This window comes from Ammospiza nelsoni, chromosome 18 (genome assembly GCF_027579445.1).
Source record: "Ammospiza nelsoni isolate bAmmNel1 chromosome 18, bAmmNel1.pri, whole genome shotgun sequence".
NCBI lineage: Eukaryota > Metazoa > Chordata > Aves > Passeriformes > Passerellidae > Ammospiza > Ammospiza nelsoni.
Genome location: NC_080650.1, coordinates 2,111,996 through 2,126,769, shown reverse-complemented (window position 1 = coordinate 2,126,769; position 14,774 = coordinate 2,111,996).

Here is a 14,774-nt window from a genome sequence, read left to right as displayed (position 1 = left end):
ATAGCTCGGGAATGGGTCTGGAACTGGCCGGGAATAGATCTGGAATTATTTGGGAATAGCTCGGGAATAGATCGAGAATTCTTCGGGAATAGCTCGGGAATGGGTCTGGAACTGGCCGGGAATAGATCTGGAATTATTTGGGAATAGATCGGGAATGGGTCGGGACCGGCTGCGCACGGGCACCGGGATGGACCCGGAGGAAAAGTTAAACCTCAGGGAAGAGCAAAAGAAGTGTGCACCGACCTTTGAAAATGCTACACCCACTGCGTTATGTAAACTCATCCAAGTTACATCTCATCAGTCAGCACTCATCTCTCTAAATCCCCTCTTCTTTAGGGGCCTGGGACCCATACACAGAAAATGGAGTCAGAATAGTTTAAAGCTACGTACACCACGTCTGTGCTCAAGAAATAAATCAGTACCTCAGTTCCTGAGTGGTGCTGTGGGAGATGTCCATGGTGCCTGGATGAGCCTGGGTTTTGGTCAACTGGCTACCCCTTCCCTTCTGACTGTCCTCTGTACTGGAGAGAAATATGGATTTTACTCCTAGCCCACAAAGGAAACCTTGGTCTTCAACGAGCCATTGAGCAAAATACCTGGAGCTGGAAAAGGAATACAGAGAAATGTGCAGAGAAACATACCTAAGTCTTGGAGAAAGTACTGCTGCCTTTCCCCACAAATGGGCCCCAATACAGCTCTCCTGAGGAATACCTGGATAACGTGGAACCTTCCAGGCATGGCAGCAGCACTTTGTGGGCTGTGTGGTGCTGGAGCTGAGCCTGGACGTGCCCTGTGGACTCTGCACCTCGCTGGGGCTCCCATGTCCACCTTGGCTCTGGCAGGAATAAGCACAGCTACAAGGCATGGGGCTCCTTCACCTCCCACTGATCCCTGGCTGTAGCTGGGATCAGCTGTGGGCGAGCACCCAGGAGGTCCCACTTGGCTCAGCAATTAGAACTGTCTCTATCCCAGCATCAGCACAAGCCAAATCTCTGTGCAACACCTTCAGGAATACATTTTCAGTAGATCCAGTGCATGTGGCAGCCTGGCTAACCAGGGGGAAGATGAGGCATAGCCAACATCCAGGTGGACCTCGGGTCCATAACAGAGGCCAGACCCCTCAGTGGCTGTAAAAGTCCTACATAAGGCTTTAAAGATTTGTTAGCTGTAATTAAGCAGCTTTCTGGTCCCATCAGTAGATGTAACAATCCCTCCTAGCCCATTAACAAAAGGAGCTGGCAAGCCTGGATCTGATGACTGACTGAACAATATGAAGAGGTGGTGATTTGCTGGCGATGTGTTAAAGCAGGCAGCAAATCAGCTGGCAACCTGCTCTGGACTGAAACAAAATCAAAGCAAGAGGCAGATGACTTTGAATGGGCTCCAAAGGTCACAGAGAAACGAGGAAAAACTGATAAAGTTCACAGGAAAACAGAGCAAGCAGAAGGAGCACTGCATCTTCTTGGCACTGGAAGCGGTTGGCACCCGACTTGGAACGAATGTATTCCTGAGTTAAAAAAATACATTTATCTGGAGGGAAGCTGGAGGCATAAAACCCAAAATGAACTGGTGCATGTGAGCCTGGCTGCTCCAGCACTGGGAGAGCGTGCAGGGGCTGTGGTGCTGGCAAAGGCAGAGCTGCTCTGTGCTCCGGTGGCACAGGGACGGTGACACTGGGGCAGAGTCCAGCGGTGGCTGTCCCCCACGGTGGGTGCAAGGGCTGCAGGACTGCAACTGCACCCTGTGGGTGCTCCACACTGCCCCATCAGTCACAGGTCAGGAGAACAATGCAGAAGAATCAGCTCCAGCATCAGAGCGTAGAGGCCAGTGGTCCTTACATGAGGCAAGATAAAACCACACAAGAGAAAGAAGCAAAAAAATCCTTTTGCACTGAGGATGCACCAAAGTGGGAAAAGCACTGCCAGGGCAGTGCAAGGAGCTCAGAACACCCTGGGGGAGGGATGAACATCCCGAAGGTGGGATGCCTAGAGCAGAGGAGGATGAGTGTTAGTTGGTACTTTCCTAATTACAGGATCTGCTTAGCTATTTTAAGCCATGTTCCATGCAATATTGAAACACACAAGTTCTCATCTTTTGGCAGTTTGGTTGGTACAGCATCTAATTATCCCTGCAGCTTGGGGATGGTAGAAAATGCTTTTCAGACACCCAGCAGAGATAAAATAGGTAGAAAATGTGGAAGCATTCCCTTCTCTCTTGGACTTTGGCAAGGGCAGAATCCAGCTCCCACAGCACCTCCTGCACATTTGTCTTCGTGTTTGCATTAGGAAGGCTTGGAGCAGAGAAATGGGAAACACAAAAGGGAATGGTTTATAGCAGTTCCTCCCAGTGCTGTGACATGAAGGGTTCAACTCAGTGTGTGAGTTGCAAACTTCCATTAGTTCCTGAGGGGTTGGAGCTCCTGAGGGCATCACCTTCCTGCAAGCAGCAATCTTCAGCCTGGACATCAGAAATACCCCAGTCCACATGCCAAACCTGGAGCTTCTGACTGGCCCCAGCTAATGGCACTGGGCTTTTGGGATCCATGGGAGAGACCTTCCTGAAGATCCCAGCATGAAGCCTCTTGGAAAGAATGAAATGCAAAAGAAAATTCCTATATCCTGCAAGCCCCTGCATGTCCCTGCCATGGGGCTGGGGGTGTTCATGGAGGGAGGGATTGTATCAGTGCTGTCTGCTTTGGGTGGAGGAGTGGGTGGGGGATGATGCCATTTCCAATTCCTAGCAGGAATCTGGATCTGTCTGTGCTGGGAAATTGCAAAATAGAACATTGTGCTAATTAATGCCAAACAGGAGGGTTTGAATATACATCATCAGAATAACCTTTAGTAACCACTAGATGCCTTCCATCCACGAGTGTCTCATAAGGAGCATTTATATTTATTATGTGGCAATGGAAATGAATCTCAGGAGCAACCTGCCCAGTGCCACCATAATGCCCAGTGAGGAGAGAATTGTCCAACGTGCAATTCTCTCCTCACTGGGCGTGTGAACCCTCTGTTCATTCACGCTCTGGGAGTGCTGGATTCACCACTGGCAGCCCTCTGCACTAACTAAAATACCTCTGAGCCAGTCCAACAAGTTTTTTTCCAGGTTTGCTTCTCCATGGTGTAACCACAGATCGTGCTCTATGGAAAGATTTGAAAAGTCTAGAGTTACTGTAGGTTGCAGTGGTTGGATTTGATCCTAAAACAATGAAACCAAACGTGAGAAAGACACAGATGGCTGTCACCTCTGTGCCATTTGGAGAGGGGTTTGGGCTCCAGCCAGGCAGCCCCATGGCACAGTTCTGCACATAAAGGAGCAGAGTTGGATCAGGGGTGCACTCACCTCTGACAGGCTGAGGGATAAAACAGCAGAGGGATCTCAGAGAGGGCAAAAGGGTCACCACACCTGAAGGACAGAGGATTTAAGGACACAGGCCATCAAATCCTGAGTTCACTTATGGAAAAGGAGGCTTTGCTGTGGCTCCTGAGGTGCCTGGATACCGTGGGCTCTTGGGCATGGGGAGCCTGCCAGCCCTTCCCTGGGGGAGCCTGAGAAACATCAGCTCCTTGGGATGGGCACACTCACCTGGAGCTCAGCCCAGCAGCTAACAACAGAGAGAGGCAGAGAAGAGAGGAGCCTGATGAAAGGAGGAATGAGAAGAAGCCATGGGAAAAGAATTCAAATTGCCTTGGCCGAGGGTGCGCTGCCAAGGTCCAGGCCTTGAATTCGGTGTGGTGTAAGGGGATGTAAACAAAACTGCATCCTCTGGCTCCAGGGCTGGATTTACTCCTGTCATGAATTCCAAAAGACACAAAGGGGTAAGACTGGGCTTCAGCCTCCCGTTAAAAATGCTCTTCTCCAGCGAGACACTGGTAATAGAACAGATATCTCTGATAATTAAACTACTAATCAACCCCTTTTAAAAACTGCCTGATGGTTCCCATCTCAATCTCCTGTGAGGATGGGGAGGCTTAGAAATTTAATACAATTCTGTGGTTGAGTTAAACATCAGGCAGGTTTCAGACTGTGCTTTACTAGAACCAGATGAATTTCTAAGCTCAAAATCCAGCATACAGAATGCTGATTAAGTTTGATCTGGTGACCATCTGTCCTTGTGTTTGTAGTATGAGTAGCTAAATGAAATTCTGGAAAAAAAAGGGTTATCTTAAATACACACAGGATAAAGCAAATTGAAGAAAGCCCCTTTCACTGTTGCTATGTGAATCTTCTCAGCAAGAGGGGAAGATTAGGTTAGTCTCTGAAGTTACATATGCTCAAGTTCACTTTTTTGGACTCTCAGAAGCTGAGACATCAATCTGTAACTTTTGCTTGAATTGCATCTTGTGAATTTTCATTTAACTGCACACTAAACCCCAGCAGTCAGTTCTGTAGTGAGAAATGTTTCATGGTCACAGAAAGTCAGTATCTTGGAAGGTGTAAATTGGTGCAGCTCCATGCAATTTCCCTCCCTCTCCAACTTGACTTGGGCCAGCAATCACCCCAAATTGCTCCCCCACTCCTTCATCCTTTAATCTCTCCATACCTATTGATTTACCCATCTTTTTACTTAGATAGAACAAGTGAAGACAATTAAATTACGAGTAATAGCTCAATAACCAACCAAAGTTCAGCTAAGAGCAGAGGTGATGGCTGCTAGAATTTTTTTCCCCCAATCAGAATGGAAATTTGCTGGAGAAAAGAACAGTAAGATAAATGATGGCACAACATAATGCCCTCCTTTGAACAGAGCCAGCTAAGAGGCTGGGCCCATCTGTAGACTGAATAGGGAAGAAGAGAAAGTATTGGGAAATGCAGAAAAATAGCTCTGTGGGGATCACAAATGGCAAAACAGACAGTGCTTGTCAGGCTTTCGAACGGAAATGGTTTCTAACATGCAAAGGCACCAGCTTGGTCCCCAGGCCCCTTCTCAAGGCACTGGGGAAGCACCACAGGGAGTGCAAAGCAAAACCAAATCCAGTCTGTGTCCTCTGCCAGCTTTCCCCAGCTGCCCAAGGGACTTTGCTCTTTGAAACCGAGGCTATCTGTGCTTTAAAAGGAGTTGTTCACATGTCAGCACGTCAGGCTGTGACCAACAGAGATGCTGAGGACGGCTGCAGGGCTGGGCTGGGTGCAGGACAGCTCTGCAAGAGGAGGCAGCTCAGCAGAACCACAGCAAACTCAGCTGGCTGGGCTTTGGGGAGTGCCCTGGGTGTGGGGAGCTCTCTGCTACCAGGGCAGCTGCCTGTTCCAGGTTTTCCCAGCGCTCAGCCCGAGCCTGGCTGCTTGATCTTCGAGTACATGGGAAAATTCTGCAGCTGGGATGCTTCTCTGGGGGAAGAGAGAGCCAGAGAGCCATGACAAGTCCCTTGTGGGGGGACATGAAAGGAGTTTGGCATGAGCAGCCAAGCAGATGCATTTGAAAGCCCATGTTTATTGTCTGGTTGGCTCTGGTGACTCCCTGCATCCCCAGCACACACTCCTGCCTGGGTGAAAATTCACCTGAGCTGCTCATTGCCCATGGCTGGAGGGAGCTCACACAGACAGTACCTGTGCAAATACATCTGGCTGTGAGAGCCCTGCCACCAGCGTTCAAAGGCTGCAGCTGACACAAGAAAAGTCAAAAATTAGGATCATTTCTACCTCAGACAACCCTAGGAAAAGAGCACATTGTTTGGACGTCACTGGGCTACATCTATGCTTTTTACCGTGGGCTTTTTCTTTGCATTTTCATTTTCTTTGTGAAGTTTAAAGAGACGCTTGTTTTTCTTGCTAATTCTTTCCTCCCGGGTGCTGATAGGGATCTCTGTAACATGAGGCCAGCTGGAAGAAATTCAAACTGCTTTCTAAATGTTGTTATGATAGAGTGTGGGGGACATGTCTTTGAAGCTGCTGGGCTCTGGAGAAGTTAGGGGCAATTAAACTCTCTTTCTGGAATAAATTTGGAGCCCCTACCTGTGAAAACATGAGCCACTAGCTGGTGTCACCCCATGCCAACCTCTAGGCAAAAGAAAACTTAAGCAGATGCTACTCAATGGATGTTTCTGCATCCTGGGAGGACGAAAGCCACATCCTGGTTCAAGGGAGGCTGCAGCCTGGCTAAACAGTCCAGTTGAGGTGGAGGGGTGAAGGTGCACTGATTTGTGCTTCACATCTGAAATTAAGCCTTCTTTGAAACCAGGACAAGGAGTAAGGGAATCCTTTCTCCTGCCTTCTTGCTCCAAAAAAAGGTAAATATTTTCAAGTCACTCACTGAAATCAGAATCTGATCCAAAAAAAGGTAAATATTTTCAAGTCACTCACTGAAATCAGAATCTGTTGTTGGCAAACATGTGAAGCAAGTCAAGGCTTTCCCACTTTCTCCTTCCCAGCTCTTTTTGGGTTGAAAATGCCCATGGAGCAGGGCTCTGTCAGCCCCATGGATACCCTTCCACATGGCACATGCTGGTTATCAGCACCTTGGCAGAGATAAAGGAGGCAGAAAAAGAGAGAAGCCCTCTAGGGAGGAGATATTCAGCCTATTCAGCCTAATGTTTATATTACTGATTCAGTCCTAGTGTAGGGGAAAAAATAAAAAGGAAATAAAGGCTTTCCTCAGAGCCAGACTTTCAGAAAAGCCCAGTGGTTTATGGAGTGCTGGCCCTGTTTGAAAATCTGGCTTCACTCGTGGCTACTGAGCCCTAACAAGTTTCATCTTCAGAGGAGAAGAGACTTGATGGGACTCAGGCATGGTGGGAGGCTGACAAGCCCTCATGAAAGACATTTGTGATGTGTGGGGCCTTGGAAGCAACATGAAGAGACAGCCAAGAGCCCTGAGGAGCTGGAGAGGAGGAAGCTGCACATGGTCTGAGAATCCAGGTCTGCTGGGCTTCTCTTCCCTCCCCTCCTTCCCTTTGTAGCTGTTTCCTGCACAGGCAGTTTCTGTAGGCATTTCCTGGGAAGGCTGCACAGCCAAAGTTGCATTTAATATTTTTTTGTTTGCTTTTTTTCAAACCCCACTTTTCAGAGTTAGAGTGTGTGTGTGTGGAACAGAGAAGTACAATATGAATGCAACTTTATCTGCACGGACAAAGCACGAGGAGGTTACAGCCAACTCTAACAGACTCTACATCAAATCACACAATCTCTACAAACACACAGTGGCAAAAGCAGCACGCTGCCTGCCTGGAGGCAGCCCACTCCAGCTCTGCAGGGCTCTGCTCCATCATTCCCTCCTTTCCCCAGGGTGCAAAGCAAAGCCCACAGCAAAGCAGGTGCCCTCTGGCCTGCTCCTGGCCCTGGGTGCTGCTGCTGTCATCACCCTGTGCTTCCCAATCCCTCCTCTCTCCATCCACCTGCTTGCTCTTGCCTTTTCCACGATGCTAGGAGTGTCTTGGAGCAGGAATGGTGTGTTTATGTGACTGTGCAGCAGTTTTTGTAAAGGGGCCCAGTTTCCTGGCTGAGGGCTCTGAGCACTCCAGTATCCACATCTCACTGCACTTTACAATTCCCTGCCTTGGAGGAGATAGTGTGGGGCCATTTCCCCTCTTTTTGACTACAGGAAGGTTTGGGAACAACCTCCATTTGGGATGTATTCACCCTTCTATGCCTGCAGTGCTGTGGCAAAGCCCTGGGAAGGGCTGCCTTGATGGGAGGATTTAAGATAAATATCCACAGCTCTGAGGAATGAGAAATCCTTGCTCCTGCCCCACAGGATGGGGAAGCACTGGAACACCCTCACCAGGCACATCTAACTGCTATAAATAATGGCAACTGCAAATGGAGGAATCAGACAAACAGCTTTGGCTCTGCCTGGTTCCACAGATGACCAAAACTAGGGTGGTATTTGACAATTCTTCTAGTGCAAGGCAGGGAGGATTGGAAAAGAAAAGGATCCCTCTTGACATTTCCTGTGTGCATAATGCTTTATGAGGGTCAGACACAAGATCTGAAGTCCATGACGACCCCACACAAGAACTGATGCCAGGTTGGCCCAGAGGATGTAGCTGAGATCTGCCAGCTAATTATTTCATTAGTAATTTTAAATAAGTGACTCAGCCAAGGATGAGCACACCCAGCTGTGACACCTGTAATGGAAACAACACAGAGAACAGGATGAATATCCCCAGATAAGATCCAGGGAAGGCACTCCAACTGCTCTGCCTGATTGAGCCTCTCCAGACAAGTGAAAACACAGAGCAGCAGCCCAGGTTGGAATGCCCATGAGCAATTAAGCAGAGGGAGCAAGAACATTGGCAGGTGAACATGTCCTAAGAACACCCAGGAACCACTGAGGACAGAATCACCCTGTCCTGAGCTGCTGATCCATCTCCCCTGAAATCTCACCATGCTGAGTGGTCCTCAGCCCCACGTGGGCTTAATCCAACCCTTCCCCCCTGTGCCAGAGCGAGTGCCCAGTGACTCTCATTCCCCTTAACTCCATCAAAACCCAAGAATATGGAGCACCAGGAATATGGAGCAGCCTCCAGAACTGCCACCCTCAAAACCCAAAGTACAGAGTGTGTTCCAGAATAAAAGCAGTTTGAGCGGTGTCAGCTCTGCCTCTGTTTGTTTCTATGGAAAATTGTTGCTTTAATGTGAGTCATGGGAGTAATTAAGGGATAAATAGCAGCACTGCAGTTCATCAACACGCTGGTGCCATTGCAAAAGCAAAGGGAAGTGTGTGCATTCCTACAGACACAAATCCAGCCAGGGTGCTGCCAAAATAACTGCTCCCATCTCTGGGGCTTTGGCAGTCTCCCCTGGTCTTAGGCTGGTGTCTATCAAGAGAAGCTGATGTGATTTACCAGAGAATCTGAGAGGTTGGTTCCATTTAAGTCAGGACACACAAGAAAGGGACCAGTGCAGGAACACAACCTCATAAAATGGGGCAGGCTCAGATGGCTGCTGTTTGTTAAACTTGACAGCAAAAGAAAAACATATTGCACCTTCACTGATTTTTCTTTCTTTTGTTCTTCTTTTTCCTTTAGGATATGCTGAACAAAAGGAAAAGCTTGCAGATGTTCCCTGTAAAAGCACTGACTGATGGCAACTGTGACAGTGCTGTTCTAGCCCTCCCTGTGGGATCACCAGGGCTGCAGATCAAGCCAGCATGGGTGGAATTTGGGGGATCTGAGGAAAGACTGGAAGAGCAGTGAGTGCCAGGAGTGCTCTGCATTTGCACCTGTCCATGTGGAAAGACACTTTCTCGGCTGAAATCCATTCTGTGGCCCCCTCCTCTCTATTCCTTTCTCCTTAGTATTTGCAGATGACTTCAAGCAACTCAGTTTTCCATTCTCTAACGAGCAATTTAAATGCTAAAGGGCAGTGCCTCTCTTGAAGGCAACTGAAGCCAAGGGAGCTGTGACAGTTTATGCCAGCTGAAGCTTTGCCTTTAAGTAAATGTTTTAAACTTTCCACTAAGGAGCCTAAAATAAGCCATAGCATGAAACATTAAGAGCGAAGAATGAACTCTGGAGACCAGAGGGATTTGGGAAATGAAATGAGATCCATCTTGCTGGCACATTTTCCCCTCTTGTCTATTTTTGGAATTTAAAAAATTCCCCCAGATCTGTCTTTTACAAACCAGCCCTTTGTTCAGTGAGCAGCATCCCGATTCACAGAGAGCAGGTGAGCTCTGGCAAGGCAGGGTGCAAAATAAAGAGCTGGAAATTATTAATAATATCTTTAACTGCTGGAGAAGCAAACAGCTTGGCACAGGTGCTGTTTGTTTGCTTTAACAGGCTTTTCAGCTGTGCAACGTGCAAACAAGCAGGAGAGGAACAAGATTTCTGGTTGGGGAGCAGAGCAAGTCGTGATGAGCCCAGCTCTTCCCCAGGGCACTGAGATCCCTGCCAGGACCCAGGAGGTTTTCCCGGGGGGTTTGGATGGGTTTGACCATGCAAGGTGTGTTCACAGAGCTGAGTGGGAGGCAGCCTGGCTCTGCTCAGCAGGCAGGCTCAGCAGAGCTGGGCTCTGACTCCTGCCTGTGGGATTAACTTCTGAGGGGACCCCAGCCTGTCACTTACAGTCCAGTCCTGCTGGCTGGCAACCACACTTTCCACTGACTTTCAGTGGAGAGGGGGATCTTTGTTGCTTATGAAAACTGAGCTTCCAAACACTTCACTCTCCCCATGTTTGAAACAAGGAGAATATTTTGAGATCAGTGGATAAGAACACCTGGGAGTGCTAATACCTATGTGCCCTGCCAAGATACTGGGAGATTAAGCAAATATTTTGAGGGCTGTAAGATCTTACGAGATGGGTATGGGGCTGTTTAGTATATCAAGGATATATTTTTCTCCTTCCTTTCATTTTTTTTCCACAAATGGAAGAACTCAGGCAGAGAGGGGCTACTGAGACTCATGAAGGGAGTCTAAATTGAAAACAAAGAGCACATTTAATGGCACCCTAAGACTTGGCCTGAATATCACCAAAGAAGACATAGCTGAAAAAGTAAATTGTTTTTGGGGATGCTGGCTGCACAGGCTATTATTCCAAACAGGATGTTATGAAGCTGATAAGGGTTTAGAAAAGATTTTCCCTGTAGTGGGAGACTGCATCCCCTCAGTTTGGGGCAGTATACATTCAGGAAGACAATAGACTGGAGTGTGTGCAAAGAGAATAAAATGAATGATAAAGAGGTTTTGAAAACATGACCTGCAAAAAAAGGTGGAAGGAAGGGAATTTGTTTAGTCTAGAAGAGAGAAGAATGAGTGGAACATGATAATGATCTTCCAATATTTGCAAAAGGGATGGGAACTGTTCTCCAGAACTTTGGGAAAGGCAAGAAGAAATCAGCCTAATTTACTGCCAGGAAGTTTTAGACAGTACTGTAGGTGAAGCCAACTAAAGAGAAAACTCTAGGATGGGCTGCCTAGGGAAATGGGAAATGTCCATTATGGGAAGCTTTTAAGAAGAGACTGTAGCAATTCAGATATAAACTCAGGTACTTTACAAAACAAATCATGGTGTTTGCAGAGGCAAGAATACCCCAGCGTGGGCAGACAGTTACTTACACAAAAGTGTTTTGAAAGTCACCCAGGTGTAACAGCACCAAATAGCAGTTGATTCATTCCAAATTAAATAAGTATAACTGGTGTGGGAGTAACAAACAGCATTTTTGTTTCCAAAATTGCTTTTAGACCTCATCTCTAAAGAATAAGTAGTTTCTTAAAAAGCACTAATGACAAAGGAAGTTACAGAGAAAGGTGACTGTGGTCCTGACCTCAACAGGAGAGTGCTACAGCACCTGGAGGGCTTTCAAAACTGGCAGATCAGTATAAATTATCTAATACAGACTCTGACTCAGGCAATGCAGCCTTAAGAGGATGCAGCTTTATCTCTGTCTACTCTTCCTCTCACCTTCTGCCTGAAGAGAAAAAATATCAACTTTATATATAATTTTACACTCCTAATGAATGGCCGAAGTGATTAGGCTGCTCTTGCAGCCCTGTCTCCCTGCAGCATGGAAACCAATCCTGCTACACTGCATGATGGAGAAAGTTCAAGATCCACTCCCCTGCAAGGCACAGGGGAGGATATCCCCCCCAGGCAGGAGATGGAAATGCTGGAGGGGCAGGAATGCAGCAGTACAGGGCTCATGGCCACAGGGATGGCAGTGGAGGCCAGCACTCACCAGCCCAGGCAGAAACCTGCAGGCATCTCCTGCCAAACACCCCAACAACTCCTTTTGCAACACCTGATCTCTAATTAAAGGCAAAACATCCTTCCCCAAAAGGTTGAGCCTTGAATCTTGTGAGTGCTGCTGGTTGTTTGGAAATGAGAATATTTGCAGAAGTGCTGTTCTCTGATCCCCTAAAAAGGGAATCTCCAGTCTCCTGATGGGAAGAAGCAGCAGCATATTGGCTGAGAGGAGACCACAGGCTGCTGATAATATTTGGGTGAAAACCCACACCCAGTTAGGTTATTTATCCAAAATCCCCCCAGGGCTGTTTTTGGAACAGCACCTGAAGAAATTCTGCTAGAGGATGGTAGCACAGGCCAAAGAACGACTCAAAACCACCTACTTGTTTTAGGATATTAAATGGTCTGAAAGGATTGGATGCACCAGAGGTGAGAGGTGGTTGTGTGGCACTGCTGCATAACAAACCTTCTGGAAGCTCTGGATAAGAATAAAGATAATAATTCCTATCTTAAGAGTCACAGCCTTGCTCTCTTCTGCAAGGGCAAGGCTGTGCACAGCCAGCTTCTTTGTGAGCCCAGAGATCTGCTCTGCACCAGTGGGAATCAGGATGTTCCCAGGGTGGGATTCACAGCTGCACGACAGCAACACATCCGTGTGGGGCTGCAGGAATTTGATGCAAGCACTACCCTGCTTAATTCCCTGCAGACTGCCTGGCTGCTCTGATTTGCTTGCCAGAAGTGCTCTTGTGTCTGGGCCTCGCTTCAGGGATGCCCTGTGTTAGTTCCTCTTCCATTTTTCACTTTTCTTTTTTTTTTTTTTTTTTTTTTGCCTAGGAAACCTCTTGTTAGGCAGGACTGAGCGTCCTTGAAAGCACCAGTTATAACAAACAACCAGGGGCAGAGCTCAGGCAAACGCTGCACGAGTCACAGGTCACAGCTGGAAGTGGTTTTAGGGGAAATTCAAAATTACTGTCAAAAGCAGTTCCCTCTCATTTTAATTGTAATTGGTTAATCTCATTTTATTTGCCTTGCGGCTATGGCTGTGAAGCTCAGGAAACTCTCAGGGCCCCTGCTCTGCTCTCAGTTACCCTGGGAGCAATTCTGGAGACTTCAGCAGAGTTACTTTGGGTTTATCCCTTGTGCCACCGAGACCAGAGGCCATGGCTCTGAAACGTCCTTGGCAAAAGGAGGAATGAATGTGGCAGGCGGCTGTTCCTGCTTCACAAATGAAACCAGACAAATGGCATTCACTGATTTAACCTTCTGTGTGGCCCCTCTGCTGAGCCGCCAGCTCAGGGAGCGATGGTTTTGTGTGTGTCAGTTTATTCATCCTCTCTGGACCTGGAGGAGAGGAGGGATGGGCAGGGCTGCAGCTGGGAAGGTGTGAATACAAAGCCAGGGCAGCAACAGAAAGCCAGCAGGAGCAGAGTGCTCCTGTGGGCATGGAAAGCACCATGGGCAGGCTCTCTGCTGAGAGCTGAAACCTCTACCTGCAGCACACCCAGGGCACTGTTAGTCCAGTGCTGTCCCATCACACTGCAGAGAAAACAAACCCCAGTCCAGTGGTGTCCCATCACCCTGCAGAGCAGACAAACCCTCGGGATGGGCAGGAGCTGCTGCAGACGCGGGATGCGTTACCGAGCCGGCGGTGCCTGGGGAGGAGTTTGGCACAGACACAGTGAACACATCTAGCAGGGTGTCCAAGGGCTCTGTCTCCCCACCCTCTCCTCAGCACACATGTGCAGTCACATGGAATTTGCTGTTTTGACTTGCAGGCAAGTCCAAAAGCTGTCGAACAGTGATCGCATCTAACACCACTCATCATCACCATCAATTGTTCTCCAAATGAAACAGGCCACGTCGCCAAGCAAAATGCTTGGGAAGATATTTTTCCACTGGACATGCATCCAAAATAAATACAGGAAAATCTCCTTCTCCAAGCACTTTTCCTGATTACTTTTCATTTGGATCATTAGTAAACCCGAGATACACACACAATAGCACAAGACTGATGAAAACCCACTTCAACAGTGCCCCATTTTTTTCCCAGAGATTAATACTCTTTGTTATTCTCAGTGTATGAGAAAAACATTCCTCCCGCCTATCCAAAGCCAAAAAAAGATGTGCACATCTTCACATGTGCATCCCTTGTTACATAGATGCTTTCTGCAGCTGGTCATTTCAGCCCTGAAGAATGCTTTGGTGGGTTCCTGCCACTGTGTGTATTAGCCCATATTTAGTGTTAAATCAGTCTGCCCTAACATGCCATGTTGAGATGAGATCCTGTTGCTCCAGCTTTGGGATTTTGCTTCAAGGGAACACCAAGGTCCACCTCTGTGACTGAATCCCATCCCCGAGAGATGCCGAGTTTACTGCCCTGGTTTACACAGGGGCAGGGAACAAAGCCCACATCTCAGTGAGGACTGAGAATAATGACCACCTGCACTGAGATCTGCAACCAGGGCAGAAGCACAAGGAAAGGAGAGCTTGGAGCAACAGCCATGGCCTTCCCTCACTGCCTGTGTGCAGGAGCTCTCAGCACTCATCCCTTCACTGTGTGACTGCTCAGTGTCACTTCAGGAAGGGCCTGGAACAAGACATGCTCATCAAGGCCGGAGCTTAGCTCTGCCAAGATCTGAATCCAAACCACACAGAGCCTCTGAACTTCAGTGGGTCCCACCCAAATGGCCCAGGTTCACTCATACCTCAAACCAAGACCCGTCCCAGGTCTGTGCATGAGACCTTCTCTCTTTTTCTCCTTGTCCAAATCCCTGCCTGCAGCAGATGTCCTGGAGAACCTGGCTTGCAGCTGGAGACCATAATGAAACTTACAGAATGTTCACTCAACTCCAGTAACCCAGAGATGGGAAAGGCAAATTACAGGCCTCTAGTCCTTGGCTTTTGTGTGCTGGCATTGCCTTTAAATGTGCTAAATGCTATGGACAAGAAATGTTCTGGTTTGCAAGAAAGCAGGTTTCCAGCCAACTGCTTTTACTTGGTGGATTTTCTAATGGCTCAGTATCCATCTCAGCTCTTGTCTTCACTTCAGTGTGACAGGACAGATCACAAGAAATGGATGAGCTACGGTACAAGCAGGTAGGACTCCAAGGATTTTCCAGGCTCCATCCCACACCTGGCATAGCAGACAC